The 17,137-nt window shown below is 45.9% G+C and overlaps 1 long non-coding RNA gene across 1 annotated transcript; it reads right to left on the bottom strand.

Annotated features, from left to right (window-relative positions):
• Nucleotides 1-394: 394 nt before the first annotated feature.
• On the bottom strand, nucleotides 395-894 carry LOC122319979. Its single transcript, XR_006245429.1, has 3 exons — nucleotides 787-894; nucleotides 578-725; nucleotides 395-411 (listed from the first exon to the last, which is right to left on the bottom strand). It is a non-coding gene; the product is annotated as an uncharacterized LOC122319979 (long non-coding RNA).
• Between the last annotated feature and the right edge of the window lie 16,243 nt (nucleotides 895-17,137).

Below are 17,137 nucleotides of genomic sequence, written 5' to 3'. Positions count from 1 at the left end.
AAGGCAGGGGTAGAGGAGGTTTTCCAGTGGATCTACAGCTGCTCAAAGCAGGACAAAATCCACTGGATCTACAGCTGCCGAAAGCAGCGCAAAATCCACTGGTTTTTGTCCTGAAAAAAACCAGTGGAAATCCACTGGTTTTTGTACTGAAAAAACCAGTGGAAATCCTGCTGCCTAACGCAGGACAAAATCCACTGGTTTTTGGCCTTCCCGCTTTTCAGAATATCCACATGAAAAAAAGCAATAAAAAACAATACTTTTTAATTTGGTATATGCATTTATTAATCTATTTACAGTCCAAGGGCTTTATGACAAAAGTATTGTTGTATGTTTTATTTTTTGCCTTAGTGAACGGTGAACGCAGATCATCTTGATATTGGGGATGTCTGTAATTGTCGTTTCTGAGTGACTCTGAAAATAAAAACCATAACACAGTAATATATATCATATACAAATAATAAATATATAAAAAGTCATGGAAAAAATAGAGAAATTTTGAAAAATAAGTAATAAACACAGTAAAAAGCATGGAAACAAAGGGCTGTTGAAACTTATTAAAAATTTAGTGAGTACTTACAAATGCTTCTGGATTGGCTTCGGCATCGGAGTCCAAATGGCCGAGTTCTTCAAATGACGAAATCGGAATGTCCGCTTGCGCACGTTCAGTTTTGCCTTTAATATTAACACAAGGGCCAGAATCTTTGAAGTCGAATCTATTACAAATTCTAAAAAAAAACATTGTTTGTTTTTGTAAAACTGAAAAATAAATTTAAATAAAAAACTTACTTGACAAAGGCCTCCGGCGGCTAAAATGTAGTTTTTGGAAAAATGCCTATGTTCACCATATCCGTAACACTGAAATAAGGCTATAAAAACAAAAATATTTATGTTATAACTTACCTTTATCTTGTTTTTTAGAGTTTACTGAACTTTTTCACTTTTTGCACGAAATTTTATACTGATGTGACCGTGCATCATATAACAATATTCCGAAGAAAGACAATAATTAGTCACAACTTCGTTGTAACTTATGGTCATATTCAGAAACCCACCCCATTTAGCGGTCCGAAATTATTTACCCCTTCCCAACGCCTGCCAAAAGAAGTAGGTTTTCATCTATCCCTACCCCTACGACTGCTAAAAGCAGTAGGTTTTCCACTGGTTTTTTCAGGACAAAAAAACCTACTTCCCATTTTCCCGCTGGGATGTGTGTATGAATGGATATATGTGTTTGTGGGAACTCGGAAATATATGGGTTTAAATTGTATGTTTTACTATATAATTGGAAATTATAAATGATGTGGGCTGTATTCACGGTTGCCATTTTAAAAAGTTTTAATGAGCCAAAAAAAGATTAAAAATGATCCAATTTGAATAAAATAGAGACAAATTTTTATTTATTATTTTATTAACTCTTATCATAAAAAAGTCATAAAAAAAAATAAACAAAAACATCACAACACATTTTTCTGCAATGAAACCAAGGATTACTAGGTAATTCAAGTAATTCTAACATATGTTCAGAGCTACCATACCAGCGGAATAATTTTGTTTCGATCTGGCACTTTTAGATTTCAGACATTAATCACTTTTATAATTGCACAAAAAAAAAGCATAAATAAAAAATTAATATGTTTTTTCAAATTTAAAATATTTTGTATCGCTATTAGCAAAAAAGAGCCAAATTCAATAAAAATGGGCCAAAGAGCCAACGAGAAAAAAAGAGCCAGTTTTGGCTCAAAAGAGCTAAATCTGGCAACCGTGGCTCAGTGGCGTAGATAGTTTTTTGATATGGGAGGGGGGATATGACTCAGAATAATATCCTGTTTTTTTTTGTAAGTTATAATTTACACTGCGATAATAATCCCCGTTGCACAGTCGTGTACAGAAATCGGTCACATTTTTCACATTAATAAGTTGCATTATAAAAAAATTCTGTTATTATCGAAGAAGAAATTCAAGCTTTCGAGATTTTTTTTGCTAATTCATCAATGACTTCGTCTGCTGTCACGATGCATTGCCAGAGCTGCCAAACCATTCAAGCGGTCCTATAATAGATAAATCAGACAATAATTCGAGTTATTATTGATGCATATTCGATAGTATTCAAACAATTAGATGGAACATGATGAACTCACTTCTTTTATCGTGTTCCTTTGAATTGTTTTTATCCGTTTCAAACTTGAGAATGTTCGTTCCGCAGTAGACGTAGATACTGGCAATGTAGCTAATATTCTTTGCAACATATTGATATTTGGGAAATTCTCTTCTGGACAATCATCCAGCGCTTTCAACGAATGGTTAGGCTTGATGTCTCCTTTACGGATCAAATACTTCTTCCACATTTTCAACTCGATGAGAACAGCAGTTGGCCCAGAATCAAGAAATCAAGCACGCAGTAAGCTGAGAGGCACTGTGACTGACTGAGGTATCACTTGGGAGTCACATGATTGGTCGGTCCGTTAGAAGCGCGGGCATTCGAAACTCTAATGTGCTGTACTGCACAGTCATCGCGTAAAAAGGTGTGTTTCTTTTTCAATTTTGAGAGTTTTACCATTAATTGCCGTATTGCACATTGAGACAAAATAAATATTGGCGCTTCAAAAATGTTATGCTTACATTAAAACACATGCCTGGAAAAAAATCGATTTTATCATCTCATAATTCTCAGACCCAAGGGGGGGGATTGATCCCCCTGATCCCCCCCTATCTACGCCACGGCGTGGCTGTATTGTAAATGTCGCTTTCGAAATGTTTGCAGGGTGTACCGCGAAGGAACGTACGTGTGTTATCGTGCTTACGTTGCCTTACGTTACGTTACGTGACTTTTCCCCTATGTACATATGTTGAGATGGTCGGGCATATGTACGTACATTAATAAGCATGCATCTGGATTATATGTGTGTATGTTTGGATGGATCCGATGCCGGATAACCGAGGTCAAAACACCAAAAAGGTGTTACAAATGCTGGGCATACGACCATGTGGCAAACGCGTGTAAAGAACCGGACCGCACAAAGCTTTGCAGACGCTGCGGCACCGAAGGACACCAAGCAGCGAGATGCACAAACGAGGAAAAATGCGCGTTATGTAAAGGGACACATGCAGCAGGCAGCGCGAAATGTCCAAAATACCAGGAGGCAGTCCGTAAAATAAGAATATGAGGGTGCTACAACTGAACACCAACCACTGCAGAACTGCACAGGATCTACTATGGCAAACAACAGCGGAGCATAAAATCGACATAGCCTTACTAACGGAGCCGTACAAAGATATCGAATCACACCGCTGGATAACAGATACTGTGAAGCAGGCGGCAATCTGGATCACGGGAAACAAAACGTTCCAGCAGAAGATGACAACCGGCGGCGGATTTGTATGGGCCAAACTAGACGGCCTCTACTATGTAAGCTGTTACGCGCCCCCAAGGTGGTCTGTAGAAGAATTCACAAGCATGATGACTTCTTTGGAGCTGGAGCTAAGAGGAAAGAGGCCGATTTTGCTTACAGGAGACTTCAACGCCTGGTCAAGAACCTGGGGCAGCGACTTTACAAATGCAAGAGGTCGTCTAGTATGACTTTTTTATGATAAGAGTTAATAAAATAATAAATAAAAATTTGTCTCTATTTTATTCAAATTGGATCATTTTTAATCTTTTTTTGGCTCATTAAAACTTTTTAAAATGGCAACCGTGAATACAGCCCACATCATTTATAATTTCCAATTATATAGTAAAACATACAATTTAAACCCATATATTTCCGAGTTCCCACAAACACATATATCCATTCATACACACATCCCAGCGGGAAAGTGGGAAGTAGGTTTTTTTGTCCTGAAAAAACCAGTGGAAAACCTACTGCTTTTAGCAGTCGTAGGGGTAGGCAGTAGACGTAGATACTGGCAATGTAGCTAATATTCTTTGCAACATATTGATATTTGGGAAATTCTCTTCTGGACAATCATCCAGCGCTTTCAACGAATGGTTAGGCTTGATGTCTCCTTTACGGATCAAATACTTCTTCTACATTTTCAACTCGATGAGAACAGCAGTTGGCCCAGAATCAAGAAATCAAGCACGCAGTAAGCTGAGAGGCACTGTGACTGACTGAGGTATCACTTGGGAGTCACATGATTGGTCGGTCCGTTAGAAGCGCGGGCATTCGAAACTCTAATGTGCTGTACTGCACAGTCATCGCGTAAAAAGGTGTGTTTCTTTTTCAATTTTGAGAGTTTTACCATTAATTGCCGTATTGCACATTGAGACAAAATAAATATTGGCGCTTCAAAAATGTTATGCTTACATTAAAACACATGCCTGGAAAAAAATCGATTTTATCATCTCATAATTCTCAGACCCAAGGGGGGATTGATCCCCCTGATCCCCCTATCTACGCCACGGCGTGGCTGTATTGTAAATGTCGCTTTCGAAATGTTTGCAGGGTGTACCGCGAAGGAACGTACGTGTGTTATCGTGCTTACGTTGCCTTACGTTACGTTACGTGACTTTTCCCCTATGTACATATGTTGAGATGGTCGGGCATATGTACGTACATTAATAAGCATGCATCTGGATTATATGTGTGTATGTTTGGATGGATCCGATGCCGGATAACCGAGGTCAAAACACCAAAAAGGTGTTACAAATGCTGGGCATACGACCATGTGGCAAACGCGTGTAAAGAACCGGACCGCACAAAGCTTTGCAGACGCTGCGGCACCGAAGGACACCAAGCAGCGAGATGCACAAACGAGGAAAAATGCGCGTTATGTAAAGGGACACATGCAGCAGGCAGCGCGAAATGTCCAAAATACCAGGAGGCAGTCCGTAAAATAAGAATATGAGGGTGCTACAACTGAACACCAACCACTGCAGAACTGCACAGGATCTACTATGGCAAACAACAGCGGAGCATAAAATCGACATAGCCTTACTAACGGAGCCGTACAAAGATATCGAATCACACCGCTGGATAACAGATACTGTGAAGCAGGCGGCAATCTGGATCACGGGAAACAAAACGTTCCAGCAGAAGATGACAACCGGCGGCGGATTTGTATGGGCCAAACTAGACGGCCTCTACTATGTAAGCTGTTACGCGCCCCCAAGGTGGTCTGTAGAAGAATTCACAAGCATGATGACTTCTTTGGAGCTGGAGCTAAGAGGAAAGAGGCCGATTTTGCTTACAGGAGACTTCAACGCCTGGTCAAGAACCTGGGGCAGCGACTTTACAAATGCAAGAGGTCGTCTAGTAGAGGAAACTGCTGCAGCGTTGGATCTTGTGTTACTGAATGCGCCAGGAGTCCACACTTTCGAATGCGCCAGAGGAAGATCGATAATCGACCTAGCCTTCGCAGATCGAGCGACCGCAAATCGAGCAACCTGGAAGGTGGAAGACTCAATCCATACTCATAGCGATCACAAAGCTATAATTATGGAGCTAAGCAGGGGAGCACCGCAAGCAGAGTGCAGAGCGACACGACCGAAATGGAAAAAATCTTCCTTTAATTTGGAGGCATTCAAGCTAGCGTGGCAGGGTACACACCTACAAGGTACCACAGCGGAAGCTATTGCAGAAGAAATTGCTCACAAAATTGAAGCAGCCTGCAACGCATCAATGACGGAGGGAGGTACGGTGGAAAACGGAACCCGGCATACTGGTGGACAAGCGAGATAGCCGATTTACGCAAAGCTTGCATCAAGGCGCGACGGAGAGCAAAACGCGCAACACTTCGACCGACCTTTGCAGAACTACATGGCGTATACCGTGAGCGGAAATGGGAGCTAAAAAAAGCAATTGTGCGGAGCAAAAATCGCTGCTTTAGAGAAATGCGGGACAGAGCTGACGTCGAACCCTGGGGTATGGCATACCAAACTGTCATGCGAAAGGTGAAAGGACCCTCAGCACCACAGCCGAAGTGTCCAATACTGCTAGAAAAGCGGTACTTACACTCTTCCCACCACAGGAGGAAACAAGTGTCGAAGCTTTGCCAACGATCGAGCCAGGCGACGTGCCGCCGGTTACAATGGAAGAGGTGCTAAGCACACTGCGCCGCATCAAAGACAACAAAGCCCCTGGACCAGACGGAGTCCCAAACATGGTATTCAAAGCAGCGGTAATGGAAACGCCACACATCTTTGCGCATATCTACAGCACATGCCTTACAGAAGGAACTTTCCCATCTCGGTGGAAACTTCAGCGACTGGTGCTGTTGCTGAAACCCGGCAAGCAACCCGACCAACCATCTTCCTACAGACCGTTGTGTATGCTGGATACAGTTGGTAAAGTTTTTGAACGCGTGATCTGCGATCGCCTGCAGGAGTATTTAGAATGCCCTACTGGGCTCTCAAATACTCAGTTTGGCTTTCGACGAGCAAGGTCAACGGTGGATGCTATCAGGACAGTGACAGACATCGCACAGAATGCCATAAGTGGAGGACACCTGCATATGAGTTACTGTGCAGTTATCACACTCGACGTAAAGAATGCGTTCAATTCGGCTAACTGGTCCAGGATTCTGCTATCGCTTAGAAACCTGAGAGTACCGAGCTATCTACTCCGCATTATACGAAGCTATTTCCGTGACCGCATACTACAATATGAAACGGACACCGGCTCAAAAACTTATAGAATAACAGGTGGTGTACCACAAGGATCTGTCCTCGGACCAACGTTGTGGAATGCTATGTACGACGGGGTACTGAGGCTGAAACTCCCGGACAAGGCGAACATCGTAGGATATGCAGACGACATTGCGCTTGTAGTAGTGGACAAAAGGCTGGACCTGTTAGAGGCGAAATGCACGGACGCCGCATCACGGATACAAAGATGGCTCAGGAACGCTGGGTTAGAGCTAGCAGCACAGAAGACGGAAGCAGTACTGATAAGTGCACGCAGAAAAAAGGAGAAAATGATAATTGCTATTGATGGTCATGAAATAGTTTCCCAAGAAGCCATTAAATATCTTGGAGTTCTGATCGACACGAGATTAAGCTTCAAGCAGCACCTAGTGGGAGTAAGCGGTAAGGCATCAGCGGTCACGAGCGCCTTGACAAGAATACTTCCCAACGTAGGAGGACCCCAAGGGCAAAGAAGGGCATTATTGTCAACGGTTGCAGACTCCATCACTATGTACGCAGCACCGATCTGGGCAGGAGCCAAAAAGTCCCATCTGCGAGGGATAACACAGATATACAGACAAAGTGCTCTACGAATAGGCTGCGCATACAGAACTGTATCAAACGATGCAATCTGTGTCATCGCGGGAAAGCCACCAGTCGATCTGCTGGCAGAGGAGCTGTCTCGTCTGTACAGCAAGCAAGGAGTGAGGCCAACACGCGAACAAAAAGAGGCCGAAAGAGCGCGGTCCATACGAAAATGGCAGCAACGGTGGGACCAATCGGATGATGGACGCTGGACCTATAAACTTATACCACAAATAAGTGAGTGGATAAAAGGTGGACACGGCGATATCGACTACTACACAACGCAGATCATCAGCGGTCACGGCTGTTTCCGCGGATACCTTCATCGTTTTCGGCTAGCAGACAGTCCATTTTGTCCCAACTGCCCCAACGAAATCGAAAGCGCAGAACATGTTTCTTTCCACTGCGATCGCTGTGAAGAAGAACGACGAACACTGGAGGCAGTACTTGGGCACTCTCCATCTGCTGAAATTATCACGCACGATATGTGCTCTTCCAGAGATAAATGGAAGGCAATGACAGCGTTCGCATACTCTGTGATGACAAGACTCCAAGAACTGGAGCGGGAACAAAGGAGGACACCAGAACTGACGACGTTAACAGACGCCTGAGTTCATAGCTCATAACAGAACCAGACAGAAGACAAATCGATTGCGCTTGATCCCAGGCAAAATCGCTTCCGACGTTCCACTCATGTGGAACTATCGATGCGTATCGTCTCCATACGCCAAGGACAGGGGACCCGGACGCGGGTACCAGGCGTGCTAACAGCACAAAACGGCTTCACCCCGTAGTAATGTTTACTCGGTTCCGGGGTGGAATTCAGCCAGGGGAGGAGGATTGTTATAGGTTAGTGGGTGCAAGCCCCACACACCATTAGTGCGACGGCACTTTTGACGGTGTCTTCAGGCATTGGATTTTAACCTCCTCCATAAAAAAAAAAAAAAAAAAAAAAAAAAATATGTGTGTATGTATGTATGTATGGATATGTGTGTTTGGGGGAGCTTGGAAATATATGCGTATAATTGTGAACGTAGGGGGTGGACTTCCTTCTGGACGGGAATACAATCACTCGAAAGAAAATATGGCTTGCGTCGCGGAAATAATAAACTTGGTGTTGCACTTGTAAATTAGAAATTTATTTGCGTAGGTCAGTTTTTACACTAGTTGGATGTATGTAAATGCAGGAGAGGGCGGCAGAGCGGTGTGGAAACAATTAACAGACCGACAGAGCGAGATGAGAGTGCTGCTGGAGAGAACTGCTCTCTGGTCTGTTAACTGTTACACTGCCATAAAAAAGTGTCCGGTCTTGGCGCGGACATTCTCTCCCCCCTGGCGAAGGCGAAAGACTCTCGAGTGGCTTCAGGAAAGTCGGCACGCTCCTGACACGATCCCCCCAAACACGGTCCACTGGGCGACGGGAAGATTATCTTCTAGTTTTAGGAACCCTGGCTGGATTACCTTTGGGTATAAGTCGGAACCCAAGACCAGGGAGATAGTTGCCGGACGATGAAATTGATCATCGGCGAGACGAATGTCGTCATACCTCGACCGGACCTCGTCGCTCAATGTCCGTTGTGGCGTGCAGATCCGCATGCCGGCGACCACCTTCAGGACCGCGTTGGTGAAGAAATCGCTAGTCCGGGACCGGATGGTCACCGCACACACACATTCGTCGCCCAAGTTGGTCGTGGGTAGTCGGAAAGCCGCGGCGAGTGAGCTGTCGATAGAGCTCATTGCGGTGCATGTGTCGATCAGCGCACCGGCCTCGTATTTGGTGGTGGCATTGTCCAGTACCGTTAATGCCGTTGGCAATATCTGCAGCAAACGATCCAAGGAAGCCACGGATGGCGCGGCAGGCTGCGTAGATCGCATGGAACTCCTACGTCCGGTCGACGGATGGGCCCTGGAAGACGATGATCTTGGTGGTGGTGATGGTGATGGCGATGGTGATGACCATGGAGATGTGGTGGTTCTGTCCACACTTCTTACACTTGTCCCCGCTGCGGCAAGCCCCCTCCGAAGGCTGATGCGCTAAGCAATTCGAGCAGTACTTGTTAATCAGTACTGCTCGAAGCCATTTCTCGGAGGACAACCTCAGGAAGCGGTTGCACTTCCGAAGAGGATGAATCCCCTTACAGACTCGGCAACGGTAGGATTGAGTACCTCGGGAACGTCTGTTTTCGAGGGCTTGGGCAGAGCGGGGAGTCGGTCGAGGAGCCATCGCTGGTACGTTTCTAGGCACATGGAAAAAAAAATATTATAAGGAAAGTTGAATAGGAAAGAAGCGTTGTTGGCTTATAGAATACGTTGTAAGCTATTGACCGGGCTGCGGAACAATTTTAGCCTCTGTCGGAAGAAGCACAACTTTATGAACTGGGCGCTTTATTGTGCCCCGCGAAGTGAGGACGTCGATGACGCGAACCCGGCTGTCGGCTCCCGAATAGACCGACACGACTCTGCCGAGTCGCCAATCGTTGGATGGTATGTTGTCCTCTTTGTGAACCACCATATCGCCTACTTGGATGTTCCGGTCTGGAGCTTGCCATTTGTTGCGCTTATGGAGTTCTTTCAGGTACTTCTCTTTCCATCGCACAGTAAACTGCTGATGCTGGGCCTTGAGGTGTTGCCATCGATTTATTATCGACTTAGCTTTCCCTTTGATTTCGGGCTCAGCTGTGGAGAGCAACGGACCCCCAATCAGGAAATGGCCTGGCGTTAATGCCAGCAAGTCGGAGGGATTCTCTGACATTGGAGAGAGAGGCCGGGAGTTAAGGCATGCTTCAACCTTGGAAAGTAGCGTCGAAAGTTCTTAGAATGTGTATTTTCGGCTGGACGTGGCTTTGTAAAAAAGTGTTTTTAAACTTTTCACACCCGCTTCCCACAAGCCTCCCATATGCGGTGCGACTGGCGGAATGAAACGCCACAGAAGCCCTTGATGGCCGTATGTACCCATCGCAGACTCCTTGACCGCTTGCAGGAAATCACGGGAAAGCAATGTTGCTGCTCCAACGAAGGTGTTGCCGTTGTCCGAATAGACCCGCTGGGGACAACCTCGACTGGCCGGAAGGATCTTCTCTGTTGTCAAGTCAGAGGTTGGTTCCAAGTGGATGGCCTTAGTTCAGAAGCACACAAAAACGCAGATGTACCCCTTTGTAATGAGGCACGCTCTTCCTGTGTAATTTTTAATCTCAAACGGGCCTGCGTAATCAATGCCGGTGTAGGTAAAAGGCCTCGAGAAGGAGGCGCGGTCTGTCGGAAGATCGCCCATCAGTTGCGACTGCAGCCTGTTCTTGATGATGATGTACACCTTGCAAGAGCTCCCTACCGCCTTTACTAGATTTTTGATCTTTGGAACCCAATACTTTGCTCGGATTAGGCGTATCATTTACTGATTGCCGCCATGGAGCGAAATCTGGTGGATGAACTCGACTAAAAGACGAGACAGCCGACACCTGTAAGGCAGGATGATAGGGTGACGCTCAACATACTTCAGGGCTTTTGAGGCTGAGAGGCGGCCACTAGCTCTTAATAGGTCTTGTTGGTCTATGAACGGAAAAAGGTTCTTTATTAGACTTTAACCACACAACGGACGTTTGCTGTTTAAGGAATTCAACTCTTGGACGTATTCCTCGCGCTGAGCTAGCGCAACAAGCACTTCTTCAGAATGCCGAATTTCAATGTTTGTAGGAGGGCCCGCTGGTCCTTTTGGGTCCTCTACGGCAGCGAGTCACAAAACGGAGCACGTACGCCAGGACCCGTAGGGCTCTGTCGAGTTTCAAAAAAACGCGTAAGGAAGTTTTCGGTGGCAGCTTTAGCGAAATTGGTCTTAACCACGCGCTGCTCTAAGTCAGTGAATGGATTTTGGACGGACAATGTTGGCCACTGGTCTCTCGGTCTTTGTAACCACTCAGCTCGCTCAATGGAACGCCACGAACAAGTCGGCAGCAATTTGCTCGGATCGAACGATCGTGGAATCGGTCCAACAGAAAAGCTTGGAAGGACCCGTCGGCATGTTAGGAAGGATTGCTGCTGCCATTTCGGACAGCAGCAGGGCGCCACACAGCTCAAGCCGGGGAAGGGACACGGTTTTTACCGGAGCGACTCGTGTCTTGGCTGCAAGGAGAATCGCCATTATTTTGCCGCCCACCTCGACTCTCACGTATGTATATGGCTGCCCCATACGCCTTTTGGGAAGCGTCGCAGAATCCGTGATGCTCAATTCTCGCCTCGAAATTGTAGCCAATCCATCGCGGTTTGCGGATCTTGTTAAGATCGGAATAGCTGCGCAAAAACTCTTGCCACCTCTGGCTCATCTCGTTGGGAAGCTTTTCATCCCAACCCAATTCTTGCAGCCAAATATTTTGGAAGTGACTATGAATGGCGCCAGGCAGCCTGGCGAATAGTTTGGCGATCTGGGAGAGCACTTCCCGCTTCGTGTATGACGATTCTATACCGATCACCGGCGGTACAAAGAAGAAATCGTCGGACGTAGCTTCCCATCGAATTCCAAGCGTCTTGGCGGAGCTGTCAGCATCGATCTCAAGAAAGCCACCGTGGAGACGATGCACACTAGGAATGTCCTTGAGAACCTCTTTATGGTTCGATGTTCACTTCCTTAAGGGAAAACCTGCGGAGTTGAGAGCATTCTGTAGCTCTCGGATGGCTCGCCTGGTCTATTGTATTGTACATCGTCGACGTACATATGCTGCCGAATAATATGGCTAGCCCTTGGATATTGAATTTCGAATCGCCAGAAAAGGCGCGCAATTGACCCCGAACGTGACCGTCTTCGACTCGTAGTCGGGTAATTCTCCTGCCTTGTTTCGGAACAGATTTTTCTGGAAAGGAGTATGTTTTGGATCAACCCAGATCTGTCGATACATTTTCGTTATATCGGCACTAAAAACGTAATGGAAATATCGTCACTTCAAAATTTGAATGGTTAGATCAGATTGTAGGACTGGGCCGGCATGTAGAACATCGTTCAAACTGGTCCCATTTGCTGAAGGGCTGGATGCGTTAAATACCACTCGCAGTTTTGTAGTGGTACTTTCGGGCTTTATGAGCGCATCATGTGGAAGGTAGTAGGAGGAAGTGTCCTGAGTCGGAGGGACTTGCCTCATGTGGTCTAGATACAGATACTCCTGAATGACGGAGTCGTAATGCTCTTTTAAAGGAAAGTCTCTTTTCAATCTATTTTCATTTCGAAGAAACTGAGCCAATGCGATGGATCTCGAGTACCCCAAACTGGACCCAAAATGCTCTGGATCGCGAAACCGTAACGTTACCACGTATTTCCCGCTTTGGTCCCTTGTCATAGTTCGACGAAAATTGCTTTCGCAATAGAAATCCGACTATTTTACCATTTTAATTGGTAGATCTTCCACCTCCCAAAACTTTGTCAAAAGCTTATTTAACTGCTTATCTGCCGTCTCGCTGATCTGGGTAGTAAACGCTGAGACCCTGCCATGGGTTGGTGTGCTGGACACTGGGCCTGTAAGCGCCCAACCAAAAATGGTTTCCTGACCGAGGAGAGAGCCGCAGATATTTGTTCTTGTGCCGTTCAGCAGCACGGATGGCAAAATATCAGCTCCGATCAGTACGTCTATTTTGGAAACTTCTTTTGGAATTGGACATGATGGAAGATTGCCTGCTAATTCCGGCACCACATAAGCTGCTGTATTTAGCTGCAGGACGGGTTTGAAGGGCGAACTTATCGCGAAATGACACAGCCTGGTCGACTGGGCGGAAACGGTCTGATTTAAACCGGAGACCTTGGCGTTAATTAGGCGGAACGGAAGCTTAATGAGCCTGAATAGGCGTTCTGAAATAAAGGTAGCTTCGGAGCCTGAATCGATTAGGGCACGAGCCCTATATTTCGTCCCGAGATGGCAAATATCCAGCATCGCCGCGCCTAACAGCACCGCCCTGGATCCAGCTGCAAAATAGTTTTACACTGTGGCGGCTGTCCGGATGAGCTAGTCGTCGCAGGTGTTGCAGAAGGCTGTGTGTTCACTGTAGGATGTGGCCCAGGGCTAGAGGCGCCCCGATGCAGCAGCGTAAGGTGTCGCCCGTGGCACGTAGCACAGCTATGTGTGCTCGTGCAGTCGCGAAGCTGATGGCCGCGCGCAAAACAATTCAGGCACAGCTGCTTCCGCGCATCCAGGGACATTTGTAAGAAGCGTGAGCACATCCGAACTGGGTGATTCTCTTTTGAACACAAATCATAAGTCTTCGGTTTTGTGCTCACTTCGAAGGAATTGAGTTTTTTGGGAGCTACTGGATTTTTCGAGGCTATACCGCTAATACTCGGTTTCATGTCCTCGTTGGCTTCTAGAGTCCGATATCTTTCACTGAGAAATGTGTTCATTTCTTCCCATGTCGGAATATCGGACTTGGATGACAGAGACTGTTCCCATAAGGAAAGGGTCAACTTCGGCAGTTTACTGGTGCACGGGAACACCAACAGGCAGTCCCAGTTCCCCGTGGAAATATTGGAGAGCGCTAGCGCTACTAAACACCCTTATATGGTGCTCTGCAGCTCCTTTAGCGCTCGATCAGATTCTTGGCCAACCGAACTCAAGTTAAATAGCAGTTTTAGTTGGCTGTTGACCAAAAGCCTTTTTTTCTCGAAGCGCTCTCTGAGCGATTCCCAGGCGGAACCGAAGCCGTCATTGGTAAGCGGGGATTTTGAAACAATCGCTTTCGCTTCACCACTGGTCTTGGAATTGAGTAATAATTTCTCGACTGGTGTTAGCCTAGGATATTTCACGTAAACTGCCGTGAAGAGATCTCTGAATGTTGGCCACTTTAGACAGTCTCCCTCAAAAACTTCGGTGTCACATGGAGGCAGTCGACATCCGGAAGGAATATAACTTGGCGGGTTTGTGGAATTTGTTGGAGCCGTCGCTCTCTCTATTTGCTCGCTGAGATGAGCCGCCAGAGTTTCGTACACCGAATAACAATAATCGTACTTGTTATGGAGAACTGTACGCATTTCAGCGGTCCCCGCGCCTGCCGCCGTATTGGTCTCCAGACAAATCTCGAATTCCTTCTCGACTTTGTCCCAGAGTGACCGGACTTGGTCTCGGCGGACATTGCACGTATGCAACGAGGGGTTAGAAGGCCCTGGACCATTAAGTCTCGCTTCAAACTGACTGAGACGATCAGTCACTGCGATAATCTTTTTGAGGGCTGCATCTGCTACGTCTGTGGACATTTTGGAGGTAGAACGCGTTACCTTCACAATTGGAGTTCTTTCAGACGATTTTAATAGCGAGCTCTCCTTGGAGCAGCGAGGAGAAGCTGAGAGTGATCGCTTTAGATTCACGGACGGAACGGCTAATGGTTTCGTATCACCTTCTACTGGCATGCCAGCTCTTGCACTTCATGAGGGAGGGTAAACGTACGGCACGGGTGGTTGCAAGCCATACAAAATCCAATCGCGATGCGAAGAAAAAACAAAAATCCAAGGAGTCCAAGATGCGTTGGGACACGTGGAATGGAACGTAAGGCCCGAAGGAAGAAAAACTTAAACACGGCTGAATTAATCCAATCGGAGAAATTGATAAGGTAAAAAAATGTCTCGAAACACGTGGAATGGAACGTCTTAAAATTAAAAATTTGGAGATGTTCAGAATTTATTTTAAAAAATAAAAAATATCAGAGAGCACACGTGGAATGGAAAAGTCGATTCTTTGAGAAATAATTGTTACGGTTGTTTTTTTTTATATATAAAGATTTTAGAAATAAATGCAACAGCCAAAAAAATTATTTGGTGCTGCCTTTGGATGGTTGGAAAAAAAATAATTGATTATTTAATTATTTTTAATTATTAATTTATTGTTTGATTTATTTATTTTATAAATTAATTTGTTTTAGTTATTAATTTGTAGTTCGTATGTATGTATGTTGTCACCCGGACGTTAAACGGTTGATCGCAGGGTTTGGAACCCGCCTCGTAAAAAAAGAAGCCCAGTGAAGACCAAAGCAAAAGCCTCGGATAGGATCCCCCCTTATGTTGACGACCACCGCAAAACGAAAAAGAACTACGATTTAAGGATATGCACCTGGAATGTCCGAACCCTTAATTGGGAAGGTGCCTCTATCCAACTGGCGGATGCCCTCGAAAAATTAAAGGCTGATATTACCGCCATCCAGGAAATGAGATGGACAGGACAAGGTTGCTCCAAGCGAGCAAACTGCGATATCTACTACAGCTGCCATGCGGAGAGGCGCGAATTCGGATGCGGATTTGTAGTAAGCCGGAGACTTCGCCACCACGTCTCCAACTTCACCCCAGTGAGTGAACGACTGGCTACAATCCGCGTCAAAGCTAGGTTTTTCAATCTAAGCATAATTTGCGCGCACGCCCCGACGGAGGAGAAGGACGATGCTGTTAAGGATGCATTCTACGCGAGACTCGAGGACACATACGACCGCTGCCCAGACCACGACGTGAAGATTATCCTCGGGGACTTCAACGCAAAGGTCAGGCGCGAACGCATCTTTAACCCCACCGTCGGTCAATTCAGCCTCCATGAGACCACCTCGAACAACGGTCTCAGGCTGATTGACTTCGCCGCGGCGCGAAACATGGTAGTGAGTAGCACCAGATTTCGGCACCTCGACATCCACAAGGCCACATGGCTGTCCCCTGATCAAAAGATAGACGTGATAGACGGAAGGCATGCCTCAAGTGTGATGGACGTGTGTTTCGTGGAGTCAACATTGACTCGGACCACTATCTTGTCGCAGCCAAGATACGCATGCGGCTATGCCGAGCGAAAAACATACGCCCCATCACGCAACGAAAGCTTGACGTTACTAGGCTGCGATCACAACGGACAGCAATGGCCTACTCCACTCACCTCTCGGAACTGCTCCACCAACCTATCCCTCTCCCTGTTGACGCCGGCGGACTCTGGGCGCACATTTCCCACTCCATGCGAGCTGCTGCTGAAACAACCATTGGGTTCAAGCGCCCACCCACACGGAACCAATGGTATGACGAGGAGTGTCGCGTCGCAGCTGCAGCAAAAAACGCCGCCCACAGAAAAACGCTGCAGTCTGGCGCAACGCGAGCTACGTGTGAACGTTACAGGGAGAAAAGGAAGGAAGAGAGGCGACTTTTCAGACGGAAAAAACGGGAGCAAGAAAAGCGATAGTGCGAGGAACTTGAGGAGTTACAAGACAGGAATGATGTTCGAAAATTCTACCAACAAGTCAACCGTCTGACACAAGGTTTTAAGACCGGAGCATCTAACTGTCGGGATGAAAATGGAAATCTAGTTACGGATACGCAGTGCACGCTGAGGTTATTATTTTTTTTTTTTTACGCGCGTAGTCCCACGGCCCACAATCCCGCCCAACCAACCGAGGGGCGACCGCCGTGTAACGTACGGCACGATTCGCGATAAATTTTGACGCGGTTTTTAAAAGAAAAAAAATTAAAAAACGAAAGGTGAGGAAAGAAAGTTAAAAGTTATTTTAATTTTAAATTAAACGATCTAATTTTGTGCCAGAAATGTTAGTATTGCTCTTTTTAGGAGTTCCAGAGAGTCAGAAGAAGATACTATAGAATACAGTCTATTATAGTCTGAACAAAGTACCCTGAAAGGCTCATGCACGTCGTAATTAGATCTACAAAGATTTAAAACTAAAGGAGAATAATTTCTAGTAATTCTACTTGGTACTGAGAAATTTAGTCTAATCAGCAAGTAAGGACAGTCAATTTCACCACGTATAAGGTTTTGAATAAATACAGTACCAAGCATCGTTCTACGGTAAGGGAGGGCAAGTTAATGAGGAGCAGTCTATGAGAATATGAGGGTAGTTATAGGTTTGCATTCCAGTTTAGGCGACGTAGGGCCAAAATTAAAAAGTTTTTTTGTACTGATTCTATGCGATCAGCATGTACTCCGTATT

This window comes from Drosophila ficusphila, unplaced genomic scaffold, assembly GCF_018152265.1.
Source record: "Drosophila ficusphila isolate 14025-0441.05 unplaced genomic scaffold, ASM1815226v1 contig_348, whole genome shotgun sequence".
Taxonomy (NCBI): domain Eukaryota; kingdom Metazoa; phylum Arthropoda; class Insecta; order Diptera; family Drosophilidae; genus Drosophila; species Drosophila ficusphila.
The sequence above is the reverse complement of the archived record's forward strand: the minus strand, read 5'-3'. Positions and strand labels throughout refer to the sequence as shown.